Here is a 7,077-nt window from a genome sequence, read left to right on the forward strand (position 1 = left end):
GCCATGTGCCTCACCCATGCTGCAACTGACTTTGGATCCAACATAATGAGTGAAGTGGGGAGACATTCCAGCTATGAAATTCTAAAGGATCAAGTTGGTACATGCTGGAGTTATTATAGAGAAAGCATGTGCATGCATGTAAAGCATAAATGAAATGAAGTCAACTCCAGTCTCTGTTCGGCAGCCAAATTGTAAGGCCCAAAACGCATACTTCGACTGCTCCGATGGGAATACTTGCTTCATATAAGTTGTTCCAATGGGTGTCTACTATAACATATCCAAATTTGAGCCCCATTGGATAAGTTTTGAAACCTCTGGCCTTCCTACACCAAGTCTGGTTCAGAAGACTCGTTTTTGTTCAACAACCAAAAGAACACCACATGGGTTGGCAGCAAAAGGCAGCCACAATTGATCACCTTTGATCCCATGTGAAGAAAGCTTGAGGTGCAGCAAAAGAAGTATGGGATGGGATTGATTCCAACCACACTAACATAGACAAGATGAAGTGGGAGTTATGGGTTGTATTAAATGAGGAATGGTGGTGTTGGATTTCATCATGATGTTCCTCCCTCTTAGCCCTATAAATAGAGGAGTCTTCAAGCTACAAAATTCACTTCAGCCATCCTCCACACTTCCGTCATCCAGAAATCATCCTCATACATTCCCACAACCCCAAACACTCAAGCAATCAACCCAATACTCTAAACTGCCCCAAAATCACCAAAACAGCTCCAGAAAACCTCCCTTCCATTTCCCTACGAATTTCCTCTTTCTCAGCCATCACCACTCACTCAAGCTCATCTCAAATCACCTCCATATCCTTCATACATCCTTCTAGACGTGGAGAAGCTCTTGGAGAAGCATTGGACACTACAAGAACTTCAGAAAAGGGTTTTTCTACTCTTATGGCATTCATTATGTTTTCCCATTTCTATTTTAGTTTCTTTTCCATTATGAGTAGCTAAATCCATAACTAGGGCTTCGATGTAACCTAACATGAATATTCTGGGTTTATAAGTTTGGAGTTTCAAGTTTGATTCATGATTCATGTTCTTATTCATTATGCTTATAAGTTAACATGCTTGTTTGAATGATTGATCACCATTAGAACTTGTTTGTTAACTATATTGGTTTGAATTAAGAGTAGACACCATGCTTTAATTCGAATTGAACTATGAATAGGAAGAGTATGTATGGACATTCGACAACAGGGATTAGATACATGCTTGGTTGTTTAAATTGTTCTACTATGCTTAATGGGTTCCTAATGCTTAATTTTAGGTTAGACAACAAATGATCAAATTAGGGAATTAGGAACACAAGGTTAGGACCAAACACCATGGCCTAATCATACTTTAGCTAGAATCAATCTTTGAATTTGAATTAGACTTGTTACTTGACTCCATATAACCCAGAATTGAATTTTTATGGTGATTCGAATGCCCTAGTCTCCAAATCTGTTTTCCAACTCTTAAAACCACTCTTTGTTACACTTGTTTATTTTCTTTCATTTGCAATTTCAGTTTGCTCACTTCCTTTCACAATCACAATCACTCTCACTTTAATTTCTGTTTTAGACTTAACTTCCTAACTTCTTGAATTCGGTAATCTACGTACATAACTAATTTGAACTTCTCAGTCTTCGTGGGTACGACCTCGTACTTGTCTTGCTATACTACTAATTGCCCCGTACAATTGCGAGTTAACATAATAATTAACAACAAATTTTGGCGCCGTTGCCGGGGACTGAACGAAAGTTCTTCCCTGGTTGCCCAAGGTTACCCTATTCTTTTTAGTGTTTCTAATTAATCTAATTTTCTGTTTCAGGTAGTTTATGTCTAAAAGACCGTTCCTTGAACAAGTGAGGTCTTCGTTCCAACGCTCCAGATCTTTGAACGCAGGACCATCGTTGCAACCCAACCGGGTGATCTCTGAAGTTCATAATCGTCTAGAAAGAGAGTTGTCAACTGCAAAAGAGCAAGCTCTTGCCACATTTACAAGTATTGCTCTCCACACTGAACTTCCTGGTTCTTCACCTTCAAATTCGGAAGCAAGTTCAGACCAAGAAGAAGAAGAAGAAGAGATGGCTGCCAATGAGTTCATGGGAGAACTTGATATCCCAACAATTCCAGCATCTCCTTCAAGCATTTTGCTGCCCACTGTAGCTCGAAATTATGAGCTTAAATCTTCTCATCTTAATATGCTGCCTTCCTTTTATGGTTTACCTAATGAAGATCCATTAACTCATATAAAGGATATTTTTAATGTTGTGAGTTCTTTTCCCTTGACAGGTGTGACAGAAGATCAACTTCGAATGAGAGTGTTTCCATACACTTTGAAGGATAAGGCGAAATATTGGTTGAATTCTTTGAAGCCTGGTTCACTCACTACATGGGCTGCCATTCAAAAGAAGTTCTTGGAGAAATACTTCTCCACGCAAAAGACCGACATGCTTAGGGATAAGATCTTGTTATTTGCACAGCAAGATGATGAATCGTTTTGTGAAGCATGGGAGAGATTCAATGGGCTGCTCAACCAATGTCCTCATCATGGGATTCCATTGAAGCTTCAAATGCGTATGTTTTATAAAGGGCTAACCCCTTCTAGTCATAATATAGTCACCAATTTTGCAGGTGGTTCTTTTAAAACCAAAACTCCAGAAGAAACATACGAACTCTTTGAGGAGATAGCAATGGAGACCCAACATACGGATACAAGAGGTAAACGTGTTATTAGTGGTTCTAATGATGCTTCTAGTGTGCAGATTTCAAAACTGGAACAAAAGCTAGATGCTCTTCTTGCATTAAACTCAAGAAGCCCTCCGAAGGAAGTGTGTAGTATTTGCGAAACTCCTGACCATGCTACCATAGCTTGTCCACTTGGGGCTGGATATCCAGAATTTGTGCAAGAGCAAGCTAAGTTGGTAAATTCCTACAACCAAGGTCCAAGAAATGATCCATACTCTCAAAGTTATAATCCAGGTTGGAGGAATCATCCAAACTTTTCATGGAGGAATACTCAGAATCAAGCCAATCCAAACTACACAAGCTACCATTGCCAAATTGGAAGTTCAAATAGGCCAATTAGCTGCTGAAATAACTCAAAGAGCACCTGGGAAATGGCCAAGCCAAACCGAGATCAATCCAAAGAACCAAGAAGCCAAGGCCATTCATGTGCTCAGATCAGGTAAGATCATTGATAGTAAAGTTGATTCTAATCTTTCAAATGATGTTGTGATTGTAGAAGATGAAGAGGAGGAGACCACGGCTACAGAAGGGGAACATCTCAAAACTTCTCAATCTGCTCCTAATGCCAAATCAGATTCTCAGGAATCCAAACAATTCCAATTGCATAAGAGAGATGACAAATTTGTGCCACCACATCTTCAAGAAGATAGATACGTGCCACCCGCTCCATATGTTCCACCGATTCCATTTCCAGGCCGTCTTAAGAAAGCAAAGCAAGATAAGGCTTTTAAAGAGATTTATGATATTTTGAGTAAAGTTAATATCAATTTGCCTTTGCTTGATGTTATTGAACAGATTCCTGCATATGGAAAGTTCATCAAGGACTTGAAAACTCACAAGCTCAATTTCGCTCCAAATGAAGATGTAAAGCTTGACCAGAATGTAAGTGCTGTGTTGCAAAGGAAGCTTCCACCAAAACTAGTTGATCCTGGCAGCTTTGACATTCCCATTAACATTGGAGGCAATAAGGTTGGAAGAGCCATGTTGGACTTGGGAGCAAGTGTCAACCTAATGCCATATTCATTGTATCAAAAGCTTGGCTTAGAAGGGATGAAGAAGACTTCAATACGACTTGAACTAGCTGATCATTCTATAAAATATCCAAAAGGTATTGTAGAAGATATTTTAGTTCAAGTTAATACACTAATTCTCCCTGCTGATTTTGTAGTGATGGACATGGAAGACAATCCAAATGGCGATCATGTTGATCGCATTCTCCTAGGCAGGCCATTCATGGCCACTGCAGACACAGTTATCAAAGTGAAAGATAGCACCCTTTCCATGACTGTTCTGGGTGAAACTGTTGAATTTAAAATGCTTAATGCTCTATCTCAACCTTCTATCTCTCTTGATTCTTGCTTTTCAATTGATGTTGTGGATCATGAGGTTTCTTCCAAAATTTTGCAAAGAAAGTCTAATGATGCTCTAGAAGCTGTCTTAACACAAGAAGAGGAAGATCTTTGTGAACCGGAGTTCCAAGAAGTGGTGGCTGCCTTAGAAGTGTTTCAACCATACCCACCATCCTTTAGGCCACCACTCGAGCCTCTTGGACCATCATCCACGAAATTGGAGCCATCCATTATCACCCCACCAAAGCTAGAACTTAAACCACTGCCCAATCATCTTAAATATACTTATTTGGGTGCTAACGAAACTCTCCCTGTTATAATTGCTGCAGGTCTCACCTCACATGAAGAAGAGAGCTTAATTAAGGTTCTAAAAGAGCATAAAACAGCCATTGGGTGGACCATAGCAGACATCAAAGGAATTAGTCCAAGCATGTGCATGCACCGGATTCTAATGGAAGAAGACAGCAAACCATCCCGTGATGCCCAAAGGAGGCTAAATCCCAACATGAAAGAGGTGGTTAGAGCTGAAGTTTTAAAGCTACTCGATGTAGGAATCATCTACCCAATTTCAGATTCTAAGTGGGTGAGCCCTGTACAAGTTGTTCCGAAGAAGTCCGGAATCACCGTTGTGAAGAATGAGAAGAATGAGATAGTTCCTACACGAACTATCACTGGTTGGAGAGTTTGCATTGATTACAGGAAGTTGAACACATCCACTAGAAAAGATCATTTCCCCTTGCCTTTTATTGATCAAATGCTTGAACGTTTATCTGGCCATGCTTACTATTGTTTTCTTGATGGTTTTTCAGGTTATAATCAAATTCCCATTGCTCCGGAAGACCAAGAGAAAACCACATTCACATGCCCATTTGGTACGTTTGCTTATAGAAGGATGCCATTCGGTTTGTGCAATGCCCCAGCAACTTTCCAAAGATGCATGATGTCAATCTTTTCAGATATGGTGGAACGATTCATTGAGGTATTTATGGATGATTTTTCAGTTTTTGGTTCCTCTTTTGATAATTGTCTTCACCACTTGTCTCTAGTGCTTAAAAGATGCCAGGAAACAAACCTGATTTTGAATTGGGAGAAGTGTCACTTCATGGTGAGACAAGGCATTGTGCTAGGCCATGTGATTTCAAGCAAGGGAATTGAAGTGGATAAAGCCAAGATCGATCTCATCTCAAATCTGCCACCCCCTACCTTTGTGAAAGGAATTAGAAGCTTTCTAGGTCATGCTGGATTCTATAGAAGGTTCATCAAAAATTTCTCAAGCATTACAAGGCCATTGTGTAATCTCCTTGCTAAGGATGCTGTTTTTGAGTTTAATGAAGCTTGCATGGAAGCCTTTACTACCTTGAAGAGGGAGCTAACTTCAGCCCCTATTATCATAGCTCCAGATTGGTCTTTACCATTTGAAATAATGTGTGATGCCTCTGACTTTGCTATTGGTGCAGTTTTAGGTCAAAAGAAGAACAAGCTCCCCCATGTGATTCATTATGCTAGCCGGACCTTGAATGATGCTCAAATCAACTACTCCACAACAGAGAAGGAGTTCCTTGCTGTGGTTTTTGCTTTAGAAAAATTTCGTTCTTATCTTGTTGGTTCTAAAGTAATTGTTTATTCTGACCATGCAGCTCTTAGATACTTGCTCACTAAGAAGGACGCAAAACCACGCTTGATTAGATGGATTCTCTTGCTGCAAGAGTTCGATTTGGAAATTCGAGACAAGAAGGGATGTGAGAATGTGGTAGCTGATCATTTGAGCAGAATTGTGGTTGAAGAAAAAGGAGAAGCTGTGCTACCCTTGAATGAGACTTTCCCTGATGAACAACTATATGCTGCCCAAGTCAAAGAACCATGGTATGCTGATTTTGTTAATTATCTTGCTTGTGGTGTTCTTAGAAATGATCTAACTTCTCAGGACAAGAAGAAGTTCTTTTCCATGGTGAAACATTATGTCTGGGATGAACCTTTCTTATTCAAGCATTGCCCGGATCAACTCATCAGAAGATGTGTTCCAGAAGAAGAGCAAGAAAGCATACTTAGGCATAGCCACGAATTGGCTTGTGGAGGTCACTTTGGAGCTAAGAAAACAGCACTTAAAATTCTCCAATCTGGTTTCTTTTGGCCCACTCTATTCAAAGATGCGTTTAATTTTTGTGTTAAGTGTGATAGGTGTCAAAGGATGGGGAACATAAGTCGCAGGAACGAAATGCCATTGAATAGCATACTTGTTGTGGAGCTCTTCGATGTGTGGGGTATTGATTTCATGGGACCATTCCCATCTTCCTTTGGTTGTACTTACATACTTGTTGCTGTTGATTATGTGTCTAAATGGGTGGAAGCCATAGCCACCAAAACCAATGATCATAAGGTGGTGCTCAAGTTCTTGAAGGATAATATTTTCACAAGGTTTGGTACTCCAAGGGCTGTCATTAGTGATGGAGGCAGCCACTTCTGTAACAAGCCATTCGAAGCACTCATGAAGAAGTACAACATCACCCATCGAGTCTCTACACCATATCATCCGCAAACTTCTGGTCAAGTGGAAATAAGCAATAGAGAAATTAAGCACATCCTGGAGAAGGTGGTGAACAATACAAGGAAAGATTGGGCAGCCAAGCTCAATGATTCATTATGGGCTTATAGGATTGCATATAAGACTCCCATTGGGATGAGCCCTTATCGTCTTGTGTTTGGGAAAGCTTGTCACCTGCCAATGGAGCTTGAACACAATGCTTTTTGGGCCATCAAGAAGTTAAATTTTGATCTAGACAAGGCAGGCCATGCAAGAAAGTTTCAGCTCAATGAATTGGAAGAAATTAGACATGAGTCTTATGAGAATGCAAAGCTTTACAAAGAACGAACCAAGAGTTACCATGACAGAAACATTCAACGGAAAGAGTTCTCCAAAGGTATGTCAGTTCTTTTGTTTAACTCACGATTGCGTCTCTTTCCAGGAAAATTGAAGTCTAGAT

General features: G+C 40.1%; 1 non-coding gene across 1 annotated transcript; it reads right to left on the reverse strand.

Annotated features, from left to right (window-relative positions):
• Positions 1-2,449: 2,449 nt before the first annotated feature.
• Positions 2,450-2,556, reverse strand: LOC148292287 (small nucleolar RNA R71). The gene has a single exon (XR_015827158.1). It is a non-coding gene; the product is annotated as a small nucleolar RNA R71 (small nucleolar RNA).
• Between the last annotated feature and the right edge of the window lie 4,521 nt (positions 2,557-7,077).

The sequence above is a fragment of the Prunus avium genome, chromosome 8, assembly GCF_965620075.1.
Source record: "Prunus avium chromosome 8, drPruAviu1.hap1.1, whole genome shotgun sequence".
NCBI classification, from domain to species: domain Eukaryota; kingdom Viridiplantae; phylum Streptophyta; class Magnoliopsida; order Rosales; family Rosaceae; genus Prunus; species Prunus avium.